Source organism: Hyperoodon ampullatus, assembly GCF_949752795.1.
Source record: "Hyperoodon ampullatus genome assembly, chromosome: 3".
NCBI lineage: Eukaryota > Metazoa > Chordata > Mammalia > Artiodactyla > Ziphiidae > Hyperoodon > Hyperoodon ampullatus.
The window spans coordinates 15,455,743-15,471,630 of NC_136916.1; positions in this window are offsets into that span (position 1 = coordinate 15,455,743).

Below are 15,888 nucleotides of genomic sequence, written 5' to 3' on the forward strand. Positions count from 1 at the left end.
AAGGTTCACCCATGCTGTAGCATGTATCAGTACTGTATTCCTTTTTATTGCCAAATAATATTCCATTGAATGGATATACTACATTTTATATATTCAGCAGATGATGGACATTTGAGTTCCCACATTGGGGCTATTATGAATAATGATGCTATGAACATCATGTACAACTTGCACAATATATGTGGATACATGGATGATACAGTGACTATTTTACTCTGTGAGGAAATGACAAACTGTCTTCCATAATGGCTACACCTTTTTTGCATTCTCGGCAATGTATGAGGGGCCCAATTTCTTCTCATATTCACTGACATTTGTTATTTGTCATTTAAAAAAATTATAGCTATCCTGGTTGGTGTGAAGTGGTATCACATTGTGGTTTTGATTTATATTTCCCTACTGACTATTGATATTGAACATCTTTTCAGGTGCTTACTGGGCATTTGTGTATCTTCTCTGGAGAACTGCCTATCCAAACCCTTTGCTCCTTTTTAACTGGGTTGTTTTTTTCATTATTGAGATGTAAATGTTCATATATTCTGAACACTAGCTCTTGTCAGATATATGAATTGCAAACATTTTCTGCCATTGTATGCATTGTCTTTTTACTTTCTTTTCTTTCTTTTTTTTTTTTTTTTGCGGTACGCAGGCTTCTCACTGCTGTGGCCTCTCCCGTTGCGGAGCACAGGCTCCGGACGCACAGGCTCAGCGGCCATGGCTCACGGGCCCAGCCGCTCCGCGGCATGTGGGATCCTCCCGGACCGGGGCACAAACCTGTGTCCCCTGCATCGGCAGGCGGACTCTCAACCACTGCGCCACCAGGGAAGCCTACCTTTTTACTTTCTTGATAGTCTTTTCATGCACATCTTTTAAAAATTCTGATTAAATACAATTTAAATATATTTCTTTGTTTCTGCTTTAGGTACCATATATAAGAAACCCATGCCTAATTTAAGGTCACAAAGATTTACACCCCTGTTTTCTAAGAGTTTTATAGTTTTAGCTCTTAAATTTTTTTAGGTTTCCAATTCATCTTGTTTAAATATTTGTATTCAGTGTGAGGAAGCAGACCAAAATTATTCTTTTGTATGTGGATATACAGTTGTCTCAGCCATCGTGGACAAAATTATTTTCTCATTGAATGAACTTCGCGTCATTGTTGAAAATCAATTGGCCATAGACTGGTTTATATCTAGACTCTTATTTCTATCACATTGATCTATATGTGTATCCTAGTGCCAGTAGCAAGCTATTTTGGTTACTGGGCAAAAATAGTAGTTGGAATTTTGATAGGGATTAAATTTACTCTGTCGATTAACTTGGAGACTTCTGCCATCTTAACAATAAGAAATCTTGCAAATCTTGCAATCCATTTAAATGCAATCTCTTTCCATTTATCTAGGTCTTTAATTTCTTTCAAAATGGTAGTTTTCAGTGTACTATCCTTGTACTACTTTTGTTACATATATTCCTAAGTGTTTTTATGCTATTATAAGTGGAATTTAAAAATTTCATTTCTGAATTGTTCATGGCTAGAATATTAATTTGCTATGGCTGCCAAAATAATATCACATGCTGAGTAGCTTAAACAACATAAATTTTCTCAGTTTTGGAAACTGATCAAAGTGTCAGCAGGTTTGGTTTCTTCTGAGGCCTCTCTCCTTGGTTTGCAGATAGCTACCTTCTCTAAGTGTCCTCACATAATCTTGGCTCTCTGCGAGTGCATCCCTGAAGTCTCTCTTTATGTCCAAATTTTCTCTTATTAAGGACACCAGTCAGATTGGATTAGTGCCTACACTAACAGCCTCACTTTAATATATCCTCTTTAAATAACTCATCTCCAAATAACAGTAACATGCTGAGGTACTATGTATTAGGGCTTCAACATATGAATTTGGAGGGCATACAATTCAGCCAGTAACAACTGGTATAGAGAAACACAAATGATTTTTTGCTTATTAGTCATGTATTCTGCAAACTTGCTGAACTCATTAATTCTAAAAGTTTCTTAATATGTATGGGTTCTATAGTTTTCTATATGTAAGATCATGTTATTTGCAAATATAGTTCAACATCTTTCTTTTGAATATGACTGGCCTTTTTTTTTTTTTTTTTTTTTTTGCCTGATTACCCTGACTAGAACCTCCAGTACAATGTGGAATAGAAGTGTTGAGAGTGGATGTCTTGTCTTGTTCTTAGAGGGAAAGCTTTAGTTCTTTCATCATTAAGTGTAATGTTAGTTGTCAGTTTATTGTTGATGCCCTTTATCAGGTTGAGCAAGGTACCTTCTGTTCCTGGCTTGAGTGTTTTTTTATCATGAAGGGATGTTGGGTCAAGTTCCTTTTTCTACATTTACCAATATGAGTGTGCATTTGTTCCCTTTATTCTATTGGTATAGTATATTGATGAACAAACCTTGCAGTCATGATATAAATTCCACTTGGTAATGGGATATACTCCTTTTACTAAGCTTCTGAATTCAATTTTCTAGTATTTTTGGAGAATTATAGCAACCATACTGCTAAGAGATACTGATCTGTATTTCTTGTGATATTGTCTTTTGTCTAATTTTGGTATCGGGATAAAACTAGCCTCATTAAGTTAGGAAGTATTCCCTCTTCTATTTTTTTTTTTTAACAATTTGAAGAATTTATATTCTTTAAACATTTGGTAGAACTCGCCAATGAAGTCATTTGGATCTGGGTTATTCTTTGTGGAAAGCTATCTTGATCACTAATTAGTGTTTTTACTTTTTATTAGACTGTTCAGATTTCATTTTTTAGTCTGTTTTGTTATTTTGTATCTTGTTCACAATGTATCAATTCGATACCTAATTTGTTGGCATACAATTGGTCATAATATCCCCCTAAACTTGTTTTTCATTTGTGTAAGTTTGGTAGTAATGCCTACTTTCATTCCTGATGGTAGTAACTAGAGTCTTCAGCTCTTGATGCTGTGCCATGGGTCTGTGTCTTTTTATGGTTTGATTACTATAGCTCTGAAATGTAGTTTGAAATCAGGACGTGTGATGCTTCCTGCTTAAGAAGAAATTGCTTTGGTTATCTGGGATCTTTTGTGGTTCCATATGAATCTTAGGATTGTAAACCATCTAAGTGACTGTCTTAAGATAATTTAGATAATCTTATTCTTTTTTTTTTCATTCTATTAATGTGGTGTATTGCATTTATTGACTTTCATGTGGTAACCATCCTTGACTTCCAGGGATCAGCCTCACTTGATCATGGTGTATAATCCTTTAAATGTGTTGAATTTGGTTTGTTAATACTTTATTGAGTATTTTTGCAAATATATTCATCTGAGATATTGGTCTGTATTTTTTTTTTTTTTTTTTTGGTACTATCCTTATCTGGCTTTTGTATCAGAGTAGTGCTACCCTCTTAAAATAGTTTGGGAGTGTTTTCTCCTACTGTATTCGTTTTTTCTTTTCTTTTCTTTTTTTTTTTTTTTAGAAGAATTGCTGTTTAATTCTTTAAATGTTCAGTAGAAATCACCTGTGAAACCATCTGATTATAGACTTTTTTGGTCGTGAGGTTTTTGATGAATGATACAATCTCTTGTTGGTCTGTTCAGATTTTGTTCAAGATTCAAACTTGGTAGGAAGTATGTTTCTAGAAATTTATCCATTTCTTCTAGACTGTCTAATTTGTTGGTATACAATTACTCATAGTTGTCTCTTACAACTTGCTGTACTTCTGTGGTATCCAATGCAATGTTTCCCTTTTGACTTATAAAACTGAGTCCTCTTTTTCTTGGTAAGTCATCTAAAAGTTTGTTTTCAAAAAAAGTCTTCTTAGTTTCATTGATTTCTTTTTTTCTATTTTTCTATTTACTTCATTTATTTTTTGTTTGTTTGTTTGTTTTAAATTATTTATTTATTTATTTTTGGCTGTGTTGGGTCTTCGTTTCTGCGCGAGGGCTTTCTCCAGTTTCAGCAAGTGGGGGCCACTCTTCATCGCAGTGCGCAGGCCTCTCACTATCGTGGCCTCTCTTGTTGCAGAGCACAAACTCCAGACGCGCAGGCTCAGTAATTGTGGCTCACGGGCCCAGTTACTCAGCGGCATGTGGGATCCTCCCAGACCAGGGCCCCAACCCGTGTCCCCTGCACTGGCAGGCAGACTCTCAACCACTGCACCACCAGGGAAGCCCTACTTCATTTATTTTTGCTCTGATCTTTGTTACTTCCTTCCTTTATAGTAACCAGACTTTGTTCCTCTGGTTCCTTAAGGTGTAAAGCTGGGTAGTTTATTTTAGATCTCTCTTGTTAATAGAGCCTTTATCTTTATAAACTTCCTTCTTAGAACTGCTTCTCCTGCATCCCATAAATTTTGGTGTATTTTGTTTCCATTTTCAAGATATATCTTGATTTCTCTTTTGATTACTTCTCTGATCCACTGGTTAGTCAGGAGTGTGTTAATTTCCACATTTTGTTAATTTTCCAGTTGTCCTCCTATTACTGATTCATACCACTGTGTTCAGAAAAAGATTTCAATATTTTAAAATTTACTGAGAATTGTTTGGTGAACACCTCTAGTAAATTTTTTCAAGCGGTTATTATAATTTTCAACTCCAGAATTTTTATTTGGTTCCTTTTTATAATTTCTATTTCCTAATCGACATTTTCTATTTGAGATACCATTTCATAATTCATAAAAACTCATTTGGGCATAGTTTCCTTTAGCTCTTTTGAACATTACTTGAAACAGCTGATTTAAAGTTTTGTTTTCATCTAATGAAACATCTGCACTTCCTCAGATTGTTTCTATTGATTGCTTTTTCCCCATGCGTGGGCTATGCTTTTCTGCTTCTTGCAAACTTCTTTTTTTGCAAACTGAACATTTCAAATAATGTGACAACTCTGTAAATCAGATGATATCCTCTACCCAGGGTTTGTTGTTGCTGTTTTCTATAGCCACTGCTGTTTGTTTAGTGATTTTCCTGTACTAATGTGAAATCTGTATTCTTTGTCACATGTGGCCACTTAAGTCTCTACTTGGTTGGCCTCACAGTTGCTGATCAGGTTTCCTTAAAGGACTGGAACCAAATTTTCTGTCTTTGCTGAGGGGCTTGTGTGTATGTTGTATGCTTTCAACATTCAGCCAGATTAATTTTCATCTCCACTGTAAGTTCCCACTTTCTGCTGACCATGGCCTTATGGTCAGCCAAAGAAGAGGCACTGTAGTCTTCTAAGGTCTTTCCTCAGCAGGCACATAGCTCTACACATGCATGTGGCCTTCTAGATTCCCTGCAATATACGTCCGAGTCTTTGAGAGCCACTATAGGCATCTCATTCTTCAGGTTTTCCTTAAGATTTTTGGTTAATCTGTGTTCCCCAATAGTTATCTTCCCAGGCAGCTGCAAAGATAAAACACTTGACTAATTGTTTCCACTGCAACATAAGGAAGAAGGCTTTTAGTATAGGGTGTGTTCCAAGTCAGCCTTGAAAATGGGTCTTCCAGGGACCCTTCAGACAGGTAAAATAATGACCATACTTTGGAAATAAGGCTTTGAAAGAGATCCAGTTCTACTTGCTCACTACTGTAGATGCCGTGCTGCACCAGGAATGCAGAATGTTACCTATTACAGCTACCACTGAGCTGGAGAGCAGCATAGGGCTACAACAAGATAAAAGCTCACTGTTCTTGAGAGTCAACCATTTTCTTGCATTAATACTCCTTTGGGTTGCTGCAAGCCTTTGTTTAATTTCCAGAATTCTGAGAATATTTATCTGATAATTTTGCCAATTGCTTTTATGGAAGAACAAATGTTCGGAGATCCTTCCTCTACTATTTTTGCTGACATCCACCCCTGCTTTTTTAAAAACAGTCTGAAAACTTTGGGGATTAGGAGGGTAATAAATCTGAAAGAATTAGAGAATCACAGGAAGAAAAATATGTAAAGTTTAAAATATCTAATTTAATTCTTTGAAAATGTAGAAGAGAACAGTAACATTTGTATATTTTAAGAAGTTTAAGAGACTTACAAAATATACTGGTTCTCTCACTTTTAACGCACTTCACTTTTAAAATTTTAACATGTCAGCATAAAATATTCATATCTCTAAACTCATTAACCTCATGAAGCTTGCTCCTACCTAAAACAGCTTTGTCATCTATTCCTCAGTGCCCCTTCGTATAATTTTTTTTTTTTGCGGTACACGGGCCTCTCACTGTTGTGCCTCTCCCATTGTGGAGCACAGGGTCCGGACGCTCAGGCTCAGCAGCCATGGCTCACGGGCCCAGCCGTTCCGCGGCATGCGGGATCCTCCCGGACCGGAGCACGAACCCGTGTCCCCTGCATCGGCAGGCGGGCTCCTAACCACTGCGCCACCAGGGAAGGCCCCCTTTGTATAATTTTTAACTAACGAGTTATTCACTTTTAATCTTTAAAATAGAAGTAATCAACGTACATGGAAGTTGACTTGAGTTGTTAGGAATCTCAGCATATAATTCGACTGAACTTATTTTCTCACTTGTCTTTTTCTGAAGTTCTTTGTAAACAAATCTGTTTCAAGTGATTCATGTCTGTTCAGTCTTAACAAGTAAACAGAAAGAATGTAGTATAATATTCTGAACATTTCTTAAAAGTAGAGTTTTCCTTAAATGTCTTTATATGCAAATGTTAACGAAAATGGGTCATTAAAATGATCAATTACATTAGATAACAACTATTTTACTGCTAATTGATATTGATCTTACTTAGCCCACTATTTTGTGCTTCTCAACATCCTTTCTAGCTCGATTTCACCGTGTCCCTGAAGTGACACTAAGATCCAAAATGGACTCCCAAATGGACTCCCAGATGTTTCAAGGTCTCTAACCTCCTTTTGTAAAAAACTGGTATACTGGGCTTCCCTCGTGGCCCAGTGGTTGAGAGTCCGCCTGCCGATGTAGGGGTCACGGGTTCGTGCCCTGGTCCGGGAAGATCCCATATGCCACAGAGCAGCTGGGCCCGTGAGCCATGGCTGCTGAGCCTGCACGTCCGGAGCCTGTGCTCCACAACGGGAGAGGCCACAACAGTGAGAGGCCCGTGTACTGCAAAAAAAAAAAAAAAAAAACTGTGGTATAATGTATACAAAATTTTTCTATCTTAACCATTTTTAGGTATACAAATCATTGGCATTAAGTATACTCACATTGTTGTGCAGCCAACATGACTATCCATATTCAGAACTTTTTCATAAAAAACTAGAACTCTGTATCTTTAAAATTCCCCATTTTTCCTTCTCCACCCTCTACCCCAGCCCCTGATGACTACTATTCTACTTTCTATCTTTCTGAATTTGACTATTGTAGGTACCTCATAAGTAGAATCATACAATATTTGTCCTTGTATCTGACTTATTTCACTTAGCATAATGTCTTGAAGGTTTATGCATATTATATGTATCAGAATTTGATTCCTTTTTAAGGCTGAATAATAACTATCAACATAGCTTATATCGCACTTATTTATCCATTTGTCCACTGACAGACATTTGAAATTATTTCAACAAGGACAATAATAATCCATATGGACAAAGAACTGAGTAGGAAAAAAATTTAGCAAGTGAAAATTAAATATAAATCTCCTAGAATACATGCATGTAATATGCCACATTTACATGACTAGTATGTAGATAAAATTGAGTTTTTCATCTGTTTACCTGGACATGGATAAAATACCAAATGCTGCATGAAATTTAACTTTTACCTGATTTTTTTTCATGTTAATATACTGTATAAAAATCTCTATTCACATTAAGATTTATAAAACATAACACATACCGAAAGTTGTAAGGACTACTTGATAATATGTCCTTTATGGCACTGATTTTTATGGCACTGGCTGTTTACAATGAGCATGTTTTGTATCCTGTTAGTCTACTTTTAGCCTTTATTCTAACCTAGGCTTCGCTGTCACTTGTTTCAGAATTTCCCTGGAAATCTGGCTTCCCCCTTAAGGTCTCCTTTGCTTCCTTAAATATTACTTTTTTTTTTTCTAACTAGAAATTGTATTTTCATTTCTAGTTTCTTTTTTCGTCTCTAATAAGAAAATACCATATAGTGAATCAACTCTAAACACATTACTGCTAGGAGGAAAAATAACACAATTACAGATAATGTACTATTTAAATTTGAGAAATGTTAATAGGTTATCACAAGTACAACAACCTTTACTAAGGAATGAAGTCCAACCCTCACATGGGATGTGGATGATTAAAATCAACAAATACAAGAGGCAGAATTACTCATGCAGTGTGAGGCAAAAGCTTGAGAAGTGAAAGGGTGTGGTTAAAACTCAGCTCTACAGTAAACTGAAACTTGATGGCTCCAGCAAGTTTCCACACGCCCACATAAACAGGCTAATGTCAACCACAGTCATCTCAGGGATTCTTAACTGTGCCCCTTTTTTGGTCAGAATAAACCCAAAATTCAGGAGATCATATTCACTTCACATGAACCCTCAGCAGATCTGGACTCAAATTTTTAAAGGCTATTTCTGTTGCTTGTTAAATACTGTAAAAATTCTATTATACTAGAGGGATTAGTAGACAAATACATAGGAAGCTAGTTCAGAGTAATCTGATGGGCAATCCTCATTTTAATGGAAAATAAGTTTAAAGTAGCTTTCAAAGAGTTGATGGAAATGGTATGGTCAAGTTGGATATGACTCCTTTCACAATGTTTTAAAACCAAGTGGCTCTAGCCAGCATCTTTAAAGAGAGGAAGATGCAAATATACTGTGTTACAAAGGACCGACTCTGCCATTTAAAATTTTAAACCTCAAACAAATATCCCTATAGCAAACATATTATGGTATTAACATTCCTTATAACATATCACAATAAGTGGCCAGGACAGTCTAACTTTAGTTCATAATACTGAAAGTGTATTTATTTCAGAAAAAGATTGTCGAAAGAAACATAATCATTATCATTACATATTAAATGCATACCTAAAAATATCCTATTAATTAAACAAAGTGCAAAGGACATAACATGGAAATACATGGAATAATATTGTGTTGCTAATAACAAGACATAAACTACAATAGCAACTAAAGTAATCTTCAAGTAATACTGTCCACTTTTAGATTTCCTGAATATGCCTGTTGAGTTTGCCAGAGTAAGGAAATTTCAGTTATATATAATTTTGTTGCCATTGTACTTTTATGGTAGAACATCAGTATTTAATTGTGGTTGATTCATTGAAATACACAATATAAATTGAAATTCTGCAGAAAAATGAACATTCAAATTTAGGTATTCTGTGACCCACTTAAAATGACAGAAGTCACAGGATAATTTGTATTAAAAAGTGAATGAAAGCTTTAGAATCTTTTAGAACATCAAAAAAAACTTTAATAAATGCTAATGTGCTATTGTTAATGAATGCCTTTTGTACATAACTGGAAAAGTCTATTAGTTTCTTTTGATACTTAGAGGATTTCATTTATTATTAAATAATCCAATAATCCACCTTTTTCCTAGCTCTACAGAATTTGGTCTGACATATTTTACTACCTGTGTGCATTCTCTCCTTCTGATTTAATTCTAGTTGTCCTGATTAAATCATCCATCATTTTAAGGAAGATTTTTCTCCTTATTGACTTTTTGGTACTGCCTCAGTAGTTTTAGCTATTTGCTCTTTTTCTTCCCAATATGTCACTTTGAAAATACTACTATGACATTCTTATATTAAATTTTCTAATAGCATGTTAGTTTTCATTTTAGTTTCAGTTCATTTTTCTATTTCTTATCCTTCATGCTTTTCATGTCTCTGGATTTCTAGATCTACTTCGGACCTTGAATTAAATGAGCATCTCCTCCAAAGAAGAAATCTTACCCCTATATTGTCAATATATAGCTTGAAAATATTCCATAACCCCTAAATCCGGTAACACCTAGAAGTACAAGTTTTCTAATGTATTAGATTTACATGGTCATTAGCTACTTTATATTTAATGAGCTACAAAATGTTTTGTATTGATCCTGAAAAGACCAATTAAACTTTCCATTTTGTGCAGAAATAGACACCACCAAAGAATGATTCCAGAGAGAGGGCAGAGAGATAGAGAAAACATCATCAAATGACAGTCATGGAGTTACAACCACATGGTGATCTTTCTTCATTTCAAGTGATAACCCAGAGTACTAGCATCATGAACTAGCCTCATGACTTGTGGAGTCAATCTTGTAAAGCTGTTAAGTTGGGTCATAGATTAATAACGGCAACTTGAATCAGTATCTGAACTTTCATTTGAAACATGATGGTACTTAACAGAAATGTGATTCTCAACAGGATGAGCGTGTTCATATTTCTTGCAGGGCTGTGGGGGATGTTTGGGGAAAAGGATGCTGTGTAGAAAAAATTGATGTTATAGTTTTGTATGTGGGAGACAAAAGTCTACCTGTTAAACTACAAAAAATAACATCTTCTCAGCTAATGGGAATATAAAAAAGATCATGATCCTTAAGTGGAGCTGAGGTGCAGAGGGCACACACTGGCAGGGGTCATAACAGAATCTTCATGAGAAGTGAGATTTTTATGTTATGGAGGACATGAAATGAAGCAGAAAATAGTGTTGTATAATGACTAATCCAGTGTTGTCACTCAAGTGTGTGTTCAAATCAACATTTGAGTAACTTTGGGCTACTATCAAAGCAAGAATTAGACTAATTTAGTGATATTTAAAAATCCATAATTATTGCCATCATTATGGGAAGTCCCACAAATTACCAATCATCAATTTAAAAAGAAGTCTCACAAAATATACAATAGATGCACATCTGACATTAAAGTGTACTTTAAAGAAGCTGGATAGAACACATCTTAGATGTGACAATAGCCCCTAAAGCAGGGCCACTTTAAGGCCACTCCTTGAACTAGCTCCATCAGTATCACCAACTATGCTTGTTTTGTATGCATTTCTGATCCACACCCCTGCCTGGTGATTCTGTCAATGAGTCTGAGTTGGGGTGGAACGTGGGAAACAAATTTTTAAACAAGCTCTTTAGGTGATTAAATGGCTCAAGTCATCCTAACACCACACTTTGAGAACACTGTCCTAGAATAAAGGAATAACAGAGACGTTTCATCATATATGTATGTATAAATGCATTTTATTTTTACTATCCCTCAATTTTTTATGGTGACAGTAAAATTAAAAGGAAGTAAACCTCTATAAAATAATACATGCTTTTTTAAAAAGTCTTCTCTAACATGTAAATTTCTGAAGTTTTATTAGATTAGAAAGTAAGGTACATTAATTAAAAATTATAAAGCACATTCCTCTATGATTAAATCAGTTTACATAATGATGTTGTAATTCAGAATTTAGAAAGTAGTAGTCAAGTTGAGGACAAGCCTGTCTCATTAAATAGTTCCTCTATGGTTATGAGTTAATAATCAGAGCTTAAATCCTTTTGAATCTAAAACAAGTTTCACTTACAGGGCCTTTTAGAGAGATTTGTGAGAATTCCTCTCCTTGTTTCATTGATCAGAATAAGTTTAAAATATATGGGGCAGTTCATTTTTCACATGTTTTTACTATTTTAAAGAGAAAATTTCTATCTGGGAAAATTAGCCCTTTAATTACCAATACAACATCTCATTGTCTGTGTGTGTATTCTATAGATAGACATCTATTTATTGCTCATTTCTACACAAAAATTATCATTGAAATTAATAAACCATGTTTGTAGCTTTATCTGAGAAGATAGTATAAGTTTTCTTGTGAGATGTAAGAAATAAAACATTTTGTTTCTAGTATTGCACAAATACTACTGTTTAGCCTTACAGACTTTTGCTTATCTAAAATACATTAAAGGAATTCAAAATTACTGCCTTTTCAATGGCAATAATTTATATCTTGTAGTTCTTACATAAATTATATTACCTAAAAATTTGTGTGGAAATATTCAGATTGCCCAGGGTAAAACAATTGTGCTTCCAAAAGAATCAAAATGACTGTTTCAATGAAAACTGAGTGTCATATATGCAAATTAGAATGTAAAAGGTATTAAAAAGTTACAGACCTTGACAAAATGTTATAGTTGAAAGTTTTTATTCAGTGAGTCTATTAAGTCAAACTTCTGGATTTTTGATATCCTACAAACAGGAATGAACCTTTATCCTCATAACTGAGTTATGTTCTGCTTAAGTAGAGGGTTTGCCCAAATTATAACCAAGCTTGACAAAGGGATCTATTCTCAAAACTAGATTGGAAAGTTGCCACTGTGACACTCTAGTAAAACAGTAGAATTACAGTAAAAGAAACAATACCCTTTTCTTTCCATTTCACGACATGGGTCAATCTGGATTATTTGGGAATGGTGACAAAACTAGAAATGGCTTGTAAGTGCATAATTTGGAGATTCCATATATTTGTTTGTGAGATAAAATAAATGCATATGTAGAAAAGACTATAATCAGTTCATTAACTCCACCTTTATGATTCTTTTTAAATGTATTTTTATTTTATTTTTTTATTTTATTTTTTTTATTAGTTTCTGCTTTATAACAAAGTGAATCAGTCATACATATACATCTGTTCCCACATCCCCTCCCTCATGCATCTCCCTCCCTCCCACACTCCCCATCCCACCCCTCCAAGCGGCCACAAAGCACCGAGCCGATCTCCCTGTGCTCTGCGGCTGCTTCCCACTATCTATCCACCCTACGTTTGGTAGTGTATATATGTCCATGCCTCTCTTTCCCTTTGTCACAGCTTACCCTTCCCCTTCCCCATATCCTCAAGTCCATTCTCAAGTAGGTCTGTGTCTTTATTCCCGTTTTACCCCTAGGTTCTTCATGACATTTTTTTTTTTTTAATTCCATATATATGTGTTAGCATACGGTATTTGTCTTTCTCTTTCTGACTTACTTCACTCTGTATGACAGACTCTAGGTCTATCCACCTCATTACAAATAGCTCAGTTTCGTTTCTTTTTATGGCTGAGTAATATTCCATTGTATATATGTGCCACATCTTCTTTATCCATTCATCCGATGATGGACACTTAGGTTGTTTCCAGCTCCGGGCTATTGTGAATAGAGCTGCAATGAACATTTTGGTACATGTCTCTTTTTGAATTATGGTTTTCTCAGGGTATATGCCTAGTAGTGGGATTGCTGGGTCATATGGTAGTTCTATTTTTAGTTTTTTAAGGAACCTCCATACTGTTCTCCATAGTGGCTGTACCAATTCACATTCCCACCAGCAGTGCAAGAGTGTTCCCTTTTCTCCACACCCTCTCCAGCATTTATTGTTTCTAGATTTCTTGATGATGGCCATTCTGACTGGTGTGAGATGATATCTCATTGTAGTTTTGATTTGCATTTCTCTAATGATTAATGATGTTGAGCATTCTTTCATGTGTTTGTTGGCAGTCTGTATATCTTCTTTGGAGAAATGCCTATTTAAGTCTTCTGCCCATTTTTGGATTGGGTTGTTTGTTTTTTTGCTATTGAGCTGCATGAGCTGTTTATAAATTTTGGAGATGAATCCTTTGTCAGTTGCTTCATTTGCAAATATTTTCTCCCATTCTGAGGGTTGTCTTTTGGTCTTGTTTATGGTTTCCTTTGCTGTGCAAAAGCTTTGAAGTTTCATTAGGTCCCATTTGTTTATCTTTGTTTTTATTTCCATTTCTCTAGGAGGTGGGTCCAAAAGGATCTTGCTGTGATTTATGTCATAGAGTGTTCTACCTATGTTTTCCTCTAAGAGTTTGATAGTTTCTGGCCTTACATTTAGGTCTTTAATCCATTTTGAGCTTATTTTTGTGTATGGTGTTAGGGAATGATCTAATCTCATACTTTTACATGTCCCTGTCCAGTTTTCCCAGCACCACTTATTGAAGAGGCTGTCCTTTCTCCACTGTACATTCCTGCCTCCTTTATCAAAGATAAGTTGGCCATATGTGCGTGGGTTTATCTCTGGGCTTTCTATCCTGATCCACTGATCTATCTTTCTGTTTTTATGCCAGTACCACACTGTCTTAATTACTGTAGCTTTGTAGTATAGTCTGAAGTCAGGCAGCCTGATTCCTCCAGCTCCGTTTTTCGTTCTCAAGATTGCTTTGGCTATTCGGGGTCTTTTGTTTTTCCAAACAAATTTTGAAATTTTTTGTTCTACTTCTGTGAAAAATGCCAGTGGTAGTTTGATAGGGATTGCATTGAATCTGTAGATTGCTTTGGGTAGTAGAGTCATTTTCACAATATTGATTCTTCCAATCCAGGAGCATGGTATATCTCTCCATCTATTTATATCATCTTTAATTTCTTTCATCAGTGTCTTATAATTTTCTGCATACAGGTCTTTTGTCTCCTTAGGTAGGTTTATTCCTAGAGATTTTATTCTTTTTGTTGCAATGGTAAATGGGAGTGTTTTCTTGATTTCATTTTCAGATTTTTCATCATTAGTGTACAGGAATGCCAGAGATTTCTGTGCATTAATTTTGTATCCTGCTACTTTACCAAATTCATTGATTAGCTCTAGTAGTTTTTCGGTAGCATCTTTAGGATTCTCTATGTATAGTATCATGTCATCTGCAAACAGTGACAGCTTTACTTCTTCTTTTCCAATTTGGATTCCTTTTATTTCCTTTTCTTCTCTGATTGCTGTGGCTAAAACTTCCAAAACTATGTTGAATAAGAGTGGTGAGAGTGGGCAGCCTTGTCTTGTTCCTGATCTTAGTGGAAATGGTTTCAGTTTTTCACCATTGAGGACAATGTTGGCTGTGGGTTTGTCATATATGGCCTTTATTATGTTGAGGAAAGTTCCCTCTATGCCTACTTTCTGCAGGGTTTTTATCATAAATGGGTGTTGAATTTTGTCGAAAGCTTTCTCTGCATCTATTGAGATGATCATATGGTTTTTCTCCTTCAACTTGTTAATATGGTGTATCACATTGATTGATTTGCGTATATTGAAGAATCCTTGCATTCCTGGAATAAACCCCACTTGATCATGGTGTATGATCCTTTTAATGTGCTGTTGGATTCTGTTTGCTAGTATTTTGTTGAGGATTTTTGCATCTATGTTCATCAGTGATATTGGCCTGTAGTTTTCTTTCTTTGTGACATCCTTGCCTGGTTTTGGTATCAAGGTGATGGTGGCCTCGTAGAATGAGTTTGGGAGTGTTCCTTCCTCTGATATTGTTTGGAAGAGTTTGAGAAGGATGGGTGTTAGCTCTTCTCTAAATGTTTGATAGAATTCGCCTGTGAAGCCATCTGGTCCTGGGCTTTTGTTTGATGGAAGATTTTTAATCACAGTTTCAATTTCAGTGCTTGTGATTGGTCTATTCATATTTTCTATTTCTTCCTGAGTCAGTCTTGGTAGGTTGTGCATTTCTAAGAATTTGTCCATTTCTTCCAGGTTGTCCATTTTATTGGCATAGAGTTGCTTATAGTAATCTCTCATGATCTTTTGTATTTCTGCAGTGTCAGTTGTTACTTCTCCTTTTTCATTTCTTATTCTACTGATTTGAGTCTTCTCCCTTCTTTTCTTGATGAGTCTGGCTAATGGTTTGTCAATTTTGTTTATCTTCTCAAAGAACCAGCTTTTAGTTTGGTTGATCTTTGCTATCGTTTCCTTCATTTCTTTTTCATTTATTTCTGATCTGATCTTTATGATTTCTTTCCTTCTGCTAACTTTGGGGGTTTTTTGTTCTTCTTTCTCTAATTGCTTTAGGTGCAGGGTCAGGTTGTTTACTCGAAATGTTTCCTGTTTCTTAAGGTGCGATTGTATTGCTATAAACTTCCCCCTTAGAACTGCTTTTGCTGCGTCCCATAGGTTTTGGGTCGTCGTGTCTCCATTGTCATTTGTTTCTAAGTATTTCTTAATTTCCTCTTTGATTTCTTCAGTGATCACTTCATTATTGAGTAGTGT